General features: G+C 40.7%; 1 protein-coding gene across 1 annotated transcript in view; it reads right to left on the bottom strand.

Moving 5' to 3' along the window:
* The window catches only part of ADGRL2 (adhesion G protein-coupled receptor L2), a 429,144-nt gene that overhangs the window by 295,187 nt on the left and 118,590 nt on the right, over positions 1–15,367 (bottom strand). The gene's annotated exons all lie outside the window — the stretch shown is intronic.

The raw sequence follows: 15,367 nt of genomic DNA, 5'->3' as shown, positions 1-15,367 counted from the left end.
GAGTTCATTTTCACCAAACCGGTACTACGTGAAATGTTAAAAGGTCTTCTTTAAAAAGAAGAAAAAGAAGTTTAAAAATCTGAACAATCAATTGGCAATAAATACATATCTATAAACAATTGAATCTAAAAAACAATGTAAATGAATAAGCAGAACAGAAACAGACTCATTGATACAAAGAACATTTTGATGGCTGCCAGATGGGAGGGGGATTAAGGGGATGGGTGAAAAAGGTGGAGGGATTAAGAAGTACAAACGGATTGTTACAGAATAGTCACAGGGATGTAAAGTACAGCATAGGTTATACAGTCAATATATTCTAATAACTACATATAGTATCAGATGGGTATGAGATTTATCAGGATGATCAGTTAGTAAGTTATGTAATGTCTAATCACTGGGGTGTATACCTGAAACAAATAAAATATTGTATGTCAACTGTAACTGAAAAATAAAAAATGATTTAACTAACCATTAAAAGACACTGTGAACAAGAGAAAAAATAGAGATTCATTAGATAAAAAAATTTTTTAAATATGACTTTATTTTATTCAAATTGTAATCAAATGTTAAATTGTGAAATTTTGCCAGCCTCTGATAATTCATAAAAATCATTTACAATGGGTTAGTTCTTAAGAGGTCAATATGATGATTTGATGATTTTAATGAATAAAATGGATCATCCCACAATGCATTAATCCACAGTCATTGACAATTATAAAGATTCAATTCAAGCATTACACACTACACCCCTATTATTAAAATACACTAGATTATGCTCTTTTGGAAATATAATAATAAATAAATTTAAATAAATGTATTTAACTTAAATTAAAATAAATTAAATAAAAAATAATCCATAATGATTTCTTTTCCACAGGAGCTCACCTTGTAGTAGCAAACATATCTAGTTGCATCCCATAAAGATTATACACAATACATATTATTAGATACTACAGGCCTGGTCCCTCAGCCCAGCCTGCCCCCTCTCACAGTCCGGGAGCCCTCAGGGGTGGGAGGCGATCCAGTGATCAGGAGAAGGCGACGCCCCATCACACCTCTGCTGCTGCCACTGCTGGCAGCGCAAGCCTCGGCCGGCCCTGGTTACCTGAGCCTCGGGTGGCCCTGAGCGGCTGGGCAGCCGCCATCTGAGGCTTGCCTGTGCCTTGAGCTGGCCCTGGGTGGCTGGGGGGCTGAGGGGCCTAGGGGACTCCAGAGGAAGGTGCTCCGGTGGGGCTGAGGGGACTGGGCACCGCCATCTTGTGGCTGTGGGCACCGCCATCTTTGAGGGTGTGACAGTCAATTAGCATATTCCCTCCTTATTGGCTTTGGGCACTGCCATCTTTGAGGGTGTGACAGTCAATTAGCATATTCCCTCCTTATTGGCTTTGGGCACTGCCATCTTTGAGGGCGTGACAGTCAATTAGTATATTCCCTCCTAATTGGCTCTGGTGCTGCCATTTTTGAGGGTGGGGCAATAAATTAACATATTCCCTCCTTATTGGCTGTGGGCGCCACCATCTTTGCAATGGCATGTGGGTCAACTAGCATATCCCCCTATATTAGATAGGATGCATAAATTTTATCACCCAAGTACAGAGCATGAGAAAAAAGTAATTACAATTTAAGGAATACAGGTTTCCTGGAAGAGAAGGGTTTTTACTAGGTCTTGGAAAATGGATAGGGTTTTGAGATATAGGTATGACTATGAAGATAAACATCAGTTACTTTAAGATCAAGTCACATTTCTCTGTTTATGTCTTTTTTTATTGAAAAACAAAACAGTTAATATTTCTTGGAACGAAAATTTGTGTCAAAATAAAAAATTTAAATGCTGGATATTCTTGGTTAAATGCCAGAAGTAAGTTATTTTTTTTCTCATTCTGTGAAATAAATAAGGCTAAAAGCTGGAAAATTATAAGTCACTTGATTAAATGAGGCAAGCAAAGAAATGCTTTCTAAAGATCCCAGCTCAGTACCCTCTTTGCCCGAGGCTAGTTGGAACTAGTCCACAGTCACAGTTTCTCCATCAGATGGGTGGCCAGTCAATGTGGTGCCGGCAATGAAATGTGTAATCAACTTTCACATGTTTTTAGACATTCCCAAATCACTTTGATCATGACTAACAAGAAAACTGCCGCTTCAATTAATAATCTATAAATTCTCAGGGGGAGGTTTAATCCAATACCAAGTAGAATATTTCACATTTTATTTTAAAGATGTAGACTAACACAATCTAGAAATATATTTACCTTTAAAACACTCGCCAATTTTCCATTATGTAATTTGGTTCAGTGTTAACATTTTAAATTGTCATTTCCCACAAGTCCAGGGACCTTGATAATTGAGATAGAGTTGCTTTTGAAAACTCATATCCTTTGGATTACATTTCATCTAGGTGAAATGCACAGAGATAACTTTTATGACAGCTTTCAAAGCTGCTTTTAGCAGTGCAACCTGTGACATCCCTGTCCTTCTTCATGTAGCTGAATTTTGCTCAATAAGAGGAAAAATAGTTATTATGGCAGAGAAGAGACCAGATTAAAAGTATTCCTGGCTGAGTGCTTTTTTAGTTAGGGAAGATGTTCTTAAATATGTATTAGTTCTATGCCACAGGACACAGTTAACACGAGTTGTTAGTAGGGTACCAACAGCACCAGCAGCATCTATCAAGACAACAACATGTAAGAGCTTGTTGAAAGCAGAAAATGATTGAGAGAGGATTATTTCAGAGATGACAGCTGTTTAAATCTAATCAAAACCTCCTTCCTACACCAGGAGACATTTAGTCTTCCATTGGCTCTAATATGTATCTTAGAAATCTGCACAGTTTTAGAAGGTTGCTAAATCAACGCTTGAGAGCAACACAAAGATAAGACATGGTGACATCACTCATAATGAATTAATAGGGAGGAAGAATAGGTGTGAAAGGCTGTTGTCTGGGACACCATCTGAGATGAGAATCTTAAGTAATGATACATCTAAATGCTGTGTCTTTTAAACTTAGGCTACCGTGTAATTTTTCTTTTTACATACAATATTTAAATATCACTTCCCAAAGTGACAGCATGTGCACACACAAATACACCCATACTCAAATGAAACCAGTAATATTTCCATAGGCCTTGCTCCTCAAAGTGTGGTCTACAGGCAGGCATCACAGGAGAGCTTGTTAGAAACACGGATTCTAGAGCCCCACCCCAGACTCAATGACTCAGAATCTGCATTTTAACAAGATCCCTGGATGAGCCTTGTGCACCTAAGTTTGACAAACACTGATTTAAATTCAAGCTACACAGCCCTCTCATCCTTAAAACCCATGCATCTGAATTTTCAGACCATTGCTAATCTCCCATTGTCTAATGCAGTATAGTTTAGGGCAGTGGTCGGCAAACTCATTAGTCAACAGAGCCAAATATCAACAGTACAACGATTGAAATTTCTTTTGAGAGCCAAATTTTTTAAACTTAAACTATATAGGTAGGTACATTGTCATTAACGTAATTAGGGTACTCCTAAGCTGGCCTTTGCTAAAAACGTTCTCAGTCTGATTGAGGTACGTTCACTGAGGTCGACCCCTTCCAACTCTCCCATCCACACTCGTCTTGTATACTTGTTTCGTCTATCTCCTTTCCGAAAACCGACTTCTGCGCATGGGCCACGAAGTTTCAATCGCACTGTACGTGCGTGCCCGCACGTGGAAGAGCCACACTCAAGGGGCCAAAGAGCAGCGTGTGGCTCGCGAGCCGCGGTTTGCCGACCACTCTTTTAGGGAGTGTTTCCAGAGATTCCCTGTGCCAATGGCCTGGAGTCCACTTCCAGGGCCAGCTTGGGCCTCCTCCCTGAGTCAGCCCTCCCAAAGGTGTGGCTGAGGTGGAGAGCAGGTGTGAGATGGAGACTAGACATGCTTGGTAGGCCCCTCACCCTGCAGAAAGGAGCAGGGGGTGGGCAGGGGGTAAGGCTGGTCCCAAGTTCAGGCCTCCATCTGTACTCTTGCCCAGAGCCATGCATAAATTAGGGGTGTTGGTATTTATTTAAATTCAATCTGTGGCTATAAAGTTGATGATTTTATAAAATAGTGAGTCTAGTCTTGGGGGAAAAAAATGCTTGCAATTCCTCCCAACCCTCCTTTCTACTGCCCCAGTTGGCGGGGTAAAAGGTGTGAGTTCAGATGCCGTGCCCTTCCTTTTCATCTGTTTTCTCTGCTTCCATTCACACTGCTGCGAGTGTGGCACTGTTGAGAGCAATGTTTCCTTAGGGACTCACATCGACTCCCGGGCTTCCAGGCTCTATGCCAGAGGAGTCTGACAGTGACACGGAGGGCAGGGTACTTTCCTAGAGATACAAGCACAGCTCCGACGGCCATCAGTGGGAGTTCGACAGCCAGACTGAGAGCAGAGTACAGTCCAGAATTGGAAATTCGTCCTCCAGGTAAGGCAGCGTAAGTGGCCTGGTTACAGAGGAGTCACATTCCACAATTAAATAGCAAATGCTTTGAGAATGTAGAGGAGAGTTTATTCCCCTAAGTTCTACAAGGAGAAGCAGGTGAAAATAAGTTGAACTACAGCCAATCATCAAAGGAATTTTTTTAAATTCCTTAAAGAAATTATGAAGTAAGCTCCCAATTTTTAGAGGTCTTTTAAACAGGCCATTTCACCTAGTTAGACGATTCTGGAAATAAAGGAAAAAATCTCTGAACATTACATAGTTTACTTATATGCCATTTTCTTTATCTGCCTCCCTTAAATGAACCCCTCCTCCAGGTCTCAGTTTAAAAGAGAAGCCTTTGCAGATTAGCTTAGGTGCCCTCTTTTACATATGTTTAGGGCATCCTGCATTTCTTCTTCATAGCACCTATCCATTCTAATTAAACTAGAGGCCCAGTGCACATATTTATGCACCAGTGGGGTCCCTCAGCCTGGTCTGCACCTCTTGCAGTCGGGACCCCTCAGGGGATGTCAGACTGCCAGTTTCGGCCCGATCCTCGCAGGCTGGTGCCTGTGGGGATTGTGCCAAAACCGGCAGTCCGACATCCCCTGAGGGGTGCAGTAATGCACGAAGTGGCAGCTGGCCGGGGAGGAGCCCAAGCCTGGGCTGGGTGCCACTCTGGCTCATCCCAGCCCTGCTGCGCCTGCCACTTGGTAGCACTATCATGGAGGCGGAAGAGGCTCACACCGCTGCAGTTGCACTAGGCAACCGTGAGCCTGGAGTCTGGCGCCCATTGGTCAGCTGAGCGGCACTCCCACTGTGAGAGCACCCTGACCAACAGGGGGCAGCTCCTGCATTGAGTATCTGCCCCCTGGTGGTCAGTGCACATTATAGCAACCGGTCGACAGGTCATTAGAATATTTGATAGCTTAGGCTTTTATATATATACTAGAGGCCCAGTGCATGACATTCATGCACTGGGGGGGGGGGTCCCCTCAGCCCAGCCTGCACTCTCTTGCAGCACTGGGGAATGTCCGACTGCCGGCTTAGGCCCACTGTTGTACTCACCAGCTGTGAGCCCAGCTTCTGGCTGAGTGGCGCTTCCCCTGTGGGAACGCACTGACCACCAGGGGGCAGCTCCTGCATTGAGTGCTTGCCCTCTGGTGGTCAGTGCGTGTCATAGCTACTGGTTTTTCTGCCATTCGGTTGATTTGCATATTAGGGTTTTATTATATAGGACTAGAGGCCTGGTGCACAAAAATTTGTGCACTCGGGGGTTGGGAAGGGGGGGGCCCTCAGCCCGGCCTGTGCCCTCTCGCAGTCTGGGACCCCTCAGGAGATAACGACCTGCTGGCTTAGGCCTGCTCCCAGGTGGAAGAGGGCAGGCCCAATCCCTAGGTGCAGCACCTGGTTGGGCTCAGAGCAGGGCCGACTGGGGGGTTGGGGCACCGCTCCCTGGCATGCACAGAGCAGGGCGGATTGGGAGGTTGCGATGCCACCCCTAGTCACCCTCAGGGTAGGGCCGATTGGGGGGCTGGGGCACCGCCCCCTGTCACACTCAAGGCAGGGTCGATGGGGAGGTTGCGGCGCCACCCCCTGTCACGCACAGAGCAGGGCCAATCAGGGGGTTGGGGCGCTGCACCTTGTCACTCACAGGGCAGGGCCAATGGGGAGGTTATGGCTCTACCCTGTCACACACAGAGCAGGTGCCGTGGGGGGGGGGGGGTTGGGGCGCCGTACCCTGTCACGAACAGAGCAGGGCGGATAGGAAGGTTGTGGCCCCACCCCCTGTCACACACAGAGCCACAGGGCAATCAGGGGGTTTGGGCGCTGCACCCTGTCATGCTGATCTGGTGCCAGGAGACCTCTCGGCTCCGCTGATCCCGGTGCTGGGAGGCATATTACCCTTTTACTATATAGGATAGAGGCCTGGTGCACGGGTGGTTTGCCCTGAAGGGTGTCCTGGATCAGGGTGGGGGTCCCCTCTGGGGTGCCTGGCAAGCCTGGGTGAGGGGATGATGGCTGTTTGCAGCTGGTCACACACCCTTCAGGGTGGGGGTCCCCACTGGGGTGCCTGCCCAGTCTGGGTGAGGGGCTGAGGGCTGCTTTCAGGCTGACGGTTGTTGATTGAAGCTCCCAACGGCTCCTTTTTTTTATTTTATTCTGGGCCAGCTTTAGCTCTGGCTCTAGCTCTGAGGCTTCATATCTGGTTTGTTTCGGTTCTATAATCGAAACAATGTATAACTCCAGCTCTGAGATCCCAGCCTATATTTGTTAGAATGTTTCAAACTGCCAGCTCAGAGGCGGGCAGCACAGGCGGGGAACTTGGAGTCCTCCGTCACTGCAGCAAGCAAGCCTCATGTTCGCTTCCAGCTGCCTGGCTGCTGGCCGCCATCTTGGCTGACAGTTAATTTGCATAAGGATATGCTTATTTGCCAATGGGAAGGGTAGCGGTCATACGCCAATTACCATGTTTCTCTTTTATTAGTGTAGATAGCTATTTGGAGAATCATGTGTTGTGTGTTTGTCTCTCCAGGTAGACTGTAAGCTTCATGAAGACAAGGGCCATGTCTGTCCAATTATATGCCTGAAACACACAGCCCACCCAATAAATATTTGTTCAATGAATTCATGTTTAGTAGCCTAAATATAAACTTCAAAAGTCTTACAATAATGCACAGCCACCAAAATTTATAGGAATTGACTGGATCCTTACCCAGACCAATTTACTCTGTAGATACAATCAAGTGTATTTGTTTGTTTTCTCAAACCACAACAGACTCAAGTAGTAAACTAGAAAGAGAAGAAGCGGAGAGGATAAAGAAGGAATGAAATAGGCCAACTATTTGACAGCTTCACAGAGGAGGAAGATAGAACACCACAGATGAAAGAACTAAAAGGCCGGTGTGGTTCAGCTGATTGGGCATTGTCCCGTGTACCTAGAGGTCACCTGTTTGATTCCCAGTCAGGGCACCTGCCTGGTTGTGTGCTTGACCCTCCAGTGGGGGGTAGTTGATTGATGTTCCACTCTCACACCAATGTTTCTTTCTCTCTCCCTCTCTCTTTCCCTTTCTCTAAAGATCAATAAAAAATATATTTTTTTAAAAGAACACAGCAATGTGGAGCCATTATCAGAGGCAAGATATTGCAGAAGATACCTTTGTAAAACTCCAGAATCCCACAAACGTTGGTAATTACAAACCGTAAGTAAAAAAAAAAAAATAGGTAAAATGATATTCCATATTTGCTGCTTAAGAAGGCAAGAAAGTACATATTTTGGAAAATTTTTGTATAAATTATCTAAAAGCAAGTTTGCAGCATAATAAAAACAATAGTGTCCATTATAATGCATTTTAAAGTGTATAAAGCACTTTCCTGTATTTTCTCTCATTTGATTTTCATAAAATACAGAAGAGGGCAAGCTACAGTTTTCAGGAAAATTTACGTGGAGCATCTCATTCTGGGGTGAAGCTGATGAATTAGGTGCTATGGGCAATTTTCTCACTTAATAGTATAAGAGTACTTAGATTGATTTTTCCAGAGAATTGTTGAAAAGATATTTGATTATGATTTCAAAAAGTTTTAAAATCCAACATTCTTTTCAATAATAATTTACTGAGAGTTAGACATTATATTTAAATTAGGTTATCTAAATCTTACAATGTTGGTGCATAAATAATATAGAATAGATCTTATAAATATGCAGCAGATGCAAATTTTATTATTTATAATATTTTAAAAGTAGATGTGTCCTGAACATTAACTTATAATTTTACATTAGTTATGCCACTGTATTTTGACTGTGCTCTTTTTAGAATGCTGAATTTTACAAAAAAAACAGACACACATAGATTCTCAAAAACATGCATACTTTAAGTGTATCAGGAGTGCAAGGATGTATTTTAAATTTTCAAATGTTCCTAGTATTCAGAATTTCAAATGTTTCTAGTATCTACAATTTCAAATGCAGAATTGCATGTAAAAAGGACAATGTGTGTCAGAGATGATAAGGAGACCTTGTTGACAGACAAAAGACAGTCCCAGGAATGTTGTTTATCAATAGTGGCTGTTGCTTCACAATATAAAACTGTCTTTATATAAAATGTTCATTTTACAGTCCTTATACAGGAGATCAAAAATCAAATATATGCAGGAACATAATTAAAGGATTACTGAACAAAGTCAGGTCACAAAGGGAGAAATTTCTGGGGAAAAAAAGTATATATTGCAAAATGACCTCCACAATAAGTCTAGAGAACATCCATCACCATACATAGCTGCATATTAGATTTCCTATGGCCTACGGAGGTGGAAGACCCAACGTTGACTCTGGCTACTCTCTCCAATGACAAACATAATTGTATGAAAAATGGCACTTTAAAACTGAAGGAGGGATTAGTGATGTCTTCATGAGAATGTATTGCCTACATTGCTGAATAAGAAATAAAGTACATCTCAACATAGATATTAATTTATTTGAAGAGAATGGTCTAAAGGATTAAATGTTTTATCATACACACTAGAGGCCCGGTGCACAGATTCGTGCACCATTGGGGTCCCTGGGCCTGGACTGTACCCTTTTGCAATCCAGGACCCCTCAGGGGATGTTGGAGAGCTGGTTTTGGCCCGATCCCTGTAGGCCAGGCCGAGGGACCCCACCGGTGCATGAATCCGTGCATCGAGCCTCTAATACGCATATAAGATCTTTGGTTAATCTCTTCCTGCCCTCCTCCCTCCCCCCTTCCCTCTGAGATTCATCAGTCTATTCCTGTTTCCGTGCCTGTGGTTTCCACTCTTGCGATTAGCATCTGCCCCTTGGTGGTCAGTGCATGTCATAGCTACTGGCTGATCAGCTGGTCTGCCGGTCGGCCTGTTGTTTAGGCTTTTATATATAGGTAGAAAACACATAAGATTAATTTTTAAAGGAAAATGCTATTTACATACTAAGACACTTCCTATGCGATTTCAAAGTACTTATGATCTTTGGATAAAGTACCTTTGCATGTCCTCTACTTGGAATGGACTTCATTAGAACTATGTTTACTTGGCAAGCTCTACTAAGTCTTAAAGATTTAGTTTATTCATCTATCTCTGAGGGATTTTTTTCTTTTCTTACAATTCCATGCAGAGCTCTTTATGAATCATTGCTGTGCCTTGATAAACCCTTTCTTATTATCTGAGCCACACAATATTTATTTTATTTGTTCACACTTCTCCCCCTCTGACTATGATATCCTTGTGGGAAGGGTCAATGTCAGATTCATTTTTTATTGTATTCTCAGCATCAAGTTCAGTGCCTGCTACAAGCAGGCTCAGTAAATACATATAAAATAAATGAATGTGACCTAAACACCACACATTTTAAATCAGTTCCATTCTAAAGTTCTACCCAGATAAATATAATAAATAAGTTAAATGAGTTTAGGCAGAGACATATATTTATGGGTATCTTAGGACTATAGAGGAACAGAGAGGAGAAAATGACAATGCAATACTATAATTCATAGACTAAAATAAAAGTAGTTCCTTAAGTTGTCTCAATTATCTGTGCCCTCAGAAAGTTTTTTTAGATTTTAGAGACTTATTGTATGTTCTTTTTCAATCACTCTCTCATAAGCAAGGCAATCAACTGAGAAATTTCTTGAATCTATGCCTGGTTAGGGAAACTCATGAGAACCCAAAGAATCTGATTCATAAAAAGGTTTGGTATCATTCATGGAATGCATATTCTAATCACTACATGCTGTTATTTTAAAAATTGGCACTGATTATTTCAGAAGGAAGCATATCAACATTATTATAGTAAAACTAGAGTGAAATTATGGATTTCTCTTCTTGGAATTTTTTTGCTTTTCTCAGAGGGTTGAACATATACATGCAGATTTTAACATCCTTAAATTATGAAAACACAAGAAAAATATTTTTACTATAAATCTGAGTAGCTTACCTTACTATATCATATATTTTAGAAATCTGAGATATATGTCAAGATATGAAGTTATTCTTTCATTTGTTTATGTGATAAATATTTCTTTGAGTATTAGTTATAAGGCATTGTGTGGGCACTTTGGAAAATACAAAGATTTTTCTACATATGAACAATTTAGAAATGTAAATAACAAACTAAAATGGTTAGGAAAAAGATGCTTAGCATGCAGTATTCTCTTTTGACAGTTTTAAAGATATTTTATAAGCTGAAGCCACCCTTAAGGACAGCAGTGTGCAATAATTCTTCTAGCTCTGTGAACATATGATAACCTGAATCAAAGATGGACATCCTTCCTCCCCCTTCAGAAATCAATATTATATTAAATAACATTTAGTCACCATATTTATTTACCATACGTGGGAAAAAAATCTATAAATCTTTGCAGGAAATGTTATAAGAAAAAGGAGCCAATTTTTTTAAAAAATTGAGGTATAATTGATAGACAAGATCATATTAGTTTCAGGTGTACCATATAAGATTCAATATTTGTATATATTGAGAAATGATCACCACAATAAATCTAGAGAACTTCTGTCACCATACATTGTTACAGACTTTTTTTTCATGAGATGAGAACTTTTAGGACTTACTCTCTTAGCAATTTTCAAATATGCATTACAGTATTATTAATTATAGTCACCATGCTGTACATTACATCCCATGACTTATTTATTTTGTAACTGGAAGTTCATACCTTTTGAATAAGGAGCTAATTCTTAAGATAGTCTCTTTCATTGTCATGCTTCTAAACTCGACTTTTACAATTAATATGGCCAACAAATGCCTGGACCCTACAAATGGAACACTTAACAGCAAGAGCAAATGGTCAAATGCTCACCATCTGCTCATCAATCAATCAGGCCCAACTTAACAAAACAACCAAAATACAGTGATAGAACAATTGGACCAGTATACTATTACCAAATGACACGGAAGGAACTTTATCAGCAATACATGAAGAACATTTAAGCAGACTGTATTCCTTTTTGTTTTTTCTCCTGTACTCTGTCACAGTTAAATAATACTTGTCTGGTAGGACTCAAAATTATTTACAATGAGAATGTATGCAGTGAGGAATGAGGGAGGGTTAAGGAAACACAATCGTGTTGTTTTCAACTCATTTGACCAGAATTTGGTGAATAACTAGGGTGGCCATATAATTTATTGTTGAAAGTCAGTGCTTTTCAAGTGAAGGCAGGGTAATTATGACAGACAATTGATGTAAACTGGAACTATTCCAAGCAAACTGAGTTGTATGATTAATCTGTGAATAATTAGCCATAACTAGACAATTTTAAATGAGTTAAGACAGAGCAGTGACATTAGTTGTTGTATATAAGCTGTGTAAGAAAAACATTGTTAATGTTTGAACCACATAGTTGATTATCTAGTTTTTTAAAATGATGTCATTGACACAAAACAACTCCTTCCACTGTATCTTTTATGGTTTCAATGACATGCATTTACATACTTTCCCCCCCCACACACAGAATAGTTCAGGATTCTTCACCCTTATTTTTCTAAAAGCTCTTAGCATATAAAACTTGTATAGTAACACAAATATCTGGGCAACCAAACATCTCTAATGATTAATAAGCAAGATGTATAAGGGTGGAAGCCAAAAGAAGAGACCATTAGGAGGTAAGGAACCTGGAATATTGTTTTGACTCTATGCTATTACCAGGTAGGACTTACCTTCACTCTGATTTAAGTTTTTAATTGCTACAAAGGTGATAGTAACACTTCTTAATTTCCTCGGTAGGGCTTATAAAAATGCTTTTAACACTTAAAATGCTTAAGTTTAAATATTTTATTTTCAAAAGCTCTAGCGATTTTTTTAAAAGGTAAAAAAGAGGCTAAAAGAGTCTGAGAAGACAGAATTAAACATAGTGTTTAAAATATTACAAAGAGAAATATATTTAAATAAAATGGAAAGAAAGTGGATCTTTCTGACCAGGAAACTTCCAGTGCTTTTGCTAACACTTTCAGAAAGTATTTCCCGAATCTTGCAATTTCACTCTGACACTTCATTGTTATTGTTTATCTACAAGGCTGTATGCCTTGTAGGACCCAAGTATGTTTTATCTGTTATTAAACTGTACAGTATATGAACCAAAGTAGATACTCAATAAAATTTTTTTACCAAATGTATTAATGTCGATGACCAATTTAGAGAAGCAGAATAAGACATCTCTCTTTGAATAATAATTCTCTGCATTATGTCTTTGCCAGATTCTATTTTCCTTTGAATTTTGTGTTTGAGCTTTTTCAAAGATTCCCTTTTCCAGTAAAACCTAGAAAAGGAAGCTACCGAAGGTTCTATGAGTTTTCACCATAGGATACTTCTCCATTGTGACACAGGAAGAACTAGTTTGGAAATTGAATGTGGCTCAGTGCAAATAATCTATTTACCTTCGGAGATGTCAGCTCAGTTGGTGAGAGGACAGTGCTAATAAGGGTTTTATTAGCTTTACCCAGAGAAAAACTGCCCCAGAGTCACAGATTCTACCTCTAAGCTCGGGGAGTTCTCTTGGGTCATAAAGAGAGTGCAGATTACTCAGTACAACCTATTAACAGATTGGAAAACAAGCAGCTGATGGTAGATCTAATACCCAAAAGACAGCACACTATTACTTTGCAGAGTTATAAAACAAATTGAACCCACCAAACACGTGTAAACTTGAGAAGCATACTTTTGTCATCTGTCCCCATTAGATCACAGCTCTAAAATGGGCATATTAATGAAGGAAACTTTTATTTTTATTTTAATATTTTTTATTGATTTCAGAGAGGAAGGGAGAGGGAGAAAGAGATAGAAACATCTATGAGAGAGAATAGCCCGCAACCTGGGTATGTGCCCTGGCCGGGAATCGAACCGTGACCTCCTGGTTCAAAGGTCGACACCCAACCACTGAGCCACACTGGCTGGGCAGTGAAACCACATTTTTAGATGGCCCAGGCCGAGTAGTTCAGTTGGTTAGAGCATTGTCCCCACACATCAAAGTTGCAGGTTTGATTCCCTTTCAAGGCACATGTAAGAATTAACCAATGAATGCATAAATAAGTGGAACAACAAATAACTTTCTCTCTCCCTCTCTTACTTCAAAAATCAATAAACTAAAAAACAAACAAACAAAAAACACAAACTCTTAGAATATACCTAAGTCAGTATTAGAATCTCTGCTTGGGAGGAAGAAAATATGGCTATGTGGTATTGGTAATAGATTGTCAAAAGGGCAAAAATCAATCTGAAAATCATCAGTAGTGATCACATTAGGCACTTGCAGGGTGATGGATTCTGAAAATATTTATGTATTGAAATAATGGTTTTCTTTGCAAAAATGTGTTCCCACACACAAACAGCATTTCATTGTATGTGAACCTCTGTTTTTCCAATAAACATTAATTCATGGCTCACTACCTAAATTAATGTCAGAGAAAGAGAGTAATTTAGAAATATTTTGATACATTCTGTGAAATTCAGTATGAGATCTGATTAGAATGTGATAAACCTGTCGATTCACTAAAAAAGAAAAAGAAAAAGTGCACTAAAAGAAAAGGGAAAGGGAATAGTGACAAGTAACATCCATTTACAAGCTGTATGGTAGCCAGGAAATGATACTATTAAGAGCCCTTCCATACATGGCAATGTTCTAGTGTCATAGATGTTGCACATCTTGTGATCAATCCATTTTTTAAATGAATGTGCTCCCTGGGAAGGTTGATAAAAGAAATCAATTACTACTTTGACTGGGTTCTCAGATAAGAAGAGAATCCAGGTCTTAAAAGGAGAAAACCTAGACAAGTTACAAAAACAAACAAACTTTATACTGAATTCTTTTGGGTAATAGTTCCCTTCTGGGTTCAAAGTTTACTTCTCTCATTTCCACTGGCCTGCCCTTTTGGGGACAGGTGCAGCAAATATCCATCTCTGCCTTCTCCAACATATAAATAATAGGCATGCTAGAAAGCAAGCATTGAAACACAGACAATGTTTATGTATCCAAATAAACAATAAGACACGTTGCTACATCAATGAATATACTACCTGATATATGGTAAAAACATATGGCAGTGAGCCTGGATCATGGGCCAGGTACTGAAACTCACCACGGTGGCAAGCCCCCGAGGCCTAGCAAGGTGCAAAACTGGGAAAACAAGAACCTCACCCCCAGGGTAACCTATCCTCCCCTAGCATATCACTGGTCATGTGGTTTGGACCTCTCATCTTTCATATCTCTGGTCAGGTGGTTTAGAAGCCCTGACCTTTTTCTCCCTAAAGATAACATCTAGGCCTCAGTTGTATCTCAGCTCCCCGAGAAGCAGCAAAACCAGACAAGTGACATCATGGCTGCCTCAGGGCCAGCTACATTGACTAATGACCCCCTGCCTTGGTACCGACTAATCATGCAGACCTCGACCCTGAAAGAGCACACCTGGACTAACTGATACATATTCTATTAAGACCCTCCCCTAGACCTCCCCTAAGATTTCCACCTGCAAGAGAGAGAGAAATACGCAAAGGACGAAGGACCCAGGGCACCCTCTCCCTCCAAGGAGCATGCCCGTGCCGTTCCCCCTAAGGCATGTATCCCCTAACCTCTAAAGGACCCCACGAGACCTGCAACCAGGGGAGCAGTGGGCAGCAGCGGCTTATCTTGGGCTAACCCCTGAATGTCTCCAAGGCCCCCTTTTCCATGACTTCCTAGTGAGCTAAAACACCCAGCCATTGTCTCTCTCAACTGGCCCACTCCTCGCTTGGAGTGTATCTTCAATAAATCCCACTTTGCTTTACTTTCATTTTTGTTGACCTTAAAACCTTTTCTGAGTCGACAAGAAGAACAGAGGTCCCAGCTGGTAACCCTAATCGGTAACAAGACTATCAAGAACATTCTAGGAGCAGATAGGCCTTTTGACTTGCCATTCTTTCTGTTTTTATTCTTTATAAAT

This window comes from Myotis yumanensis, unplaced genomic scaffold, assembly GCF_028538775.1.
Source record: "Myotis yumanensis isolate MYYU_CA2020_CCGP unplaced genomic scaffold, mMyoYum1.0.hap1 SCAF_2, whole genome shotgun sequence".
NCBI classification, from domain to species: Eukaryota; Metazoa; Chordata; class Mammalia; order Chiroptera; family Vespertilionidae; genus Myotis; species Myotis yumanensis.
This window is presented reverse-complemented; position numbering and strand designations above follow the sequence as displayed.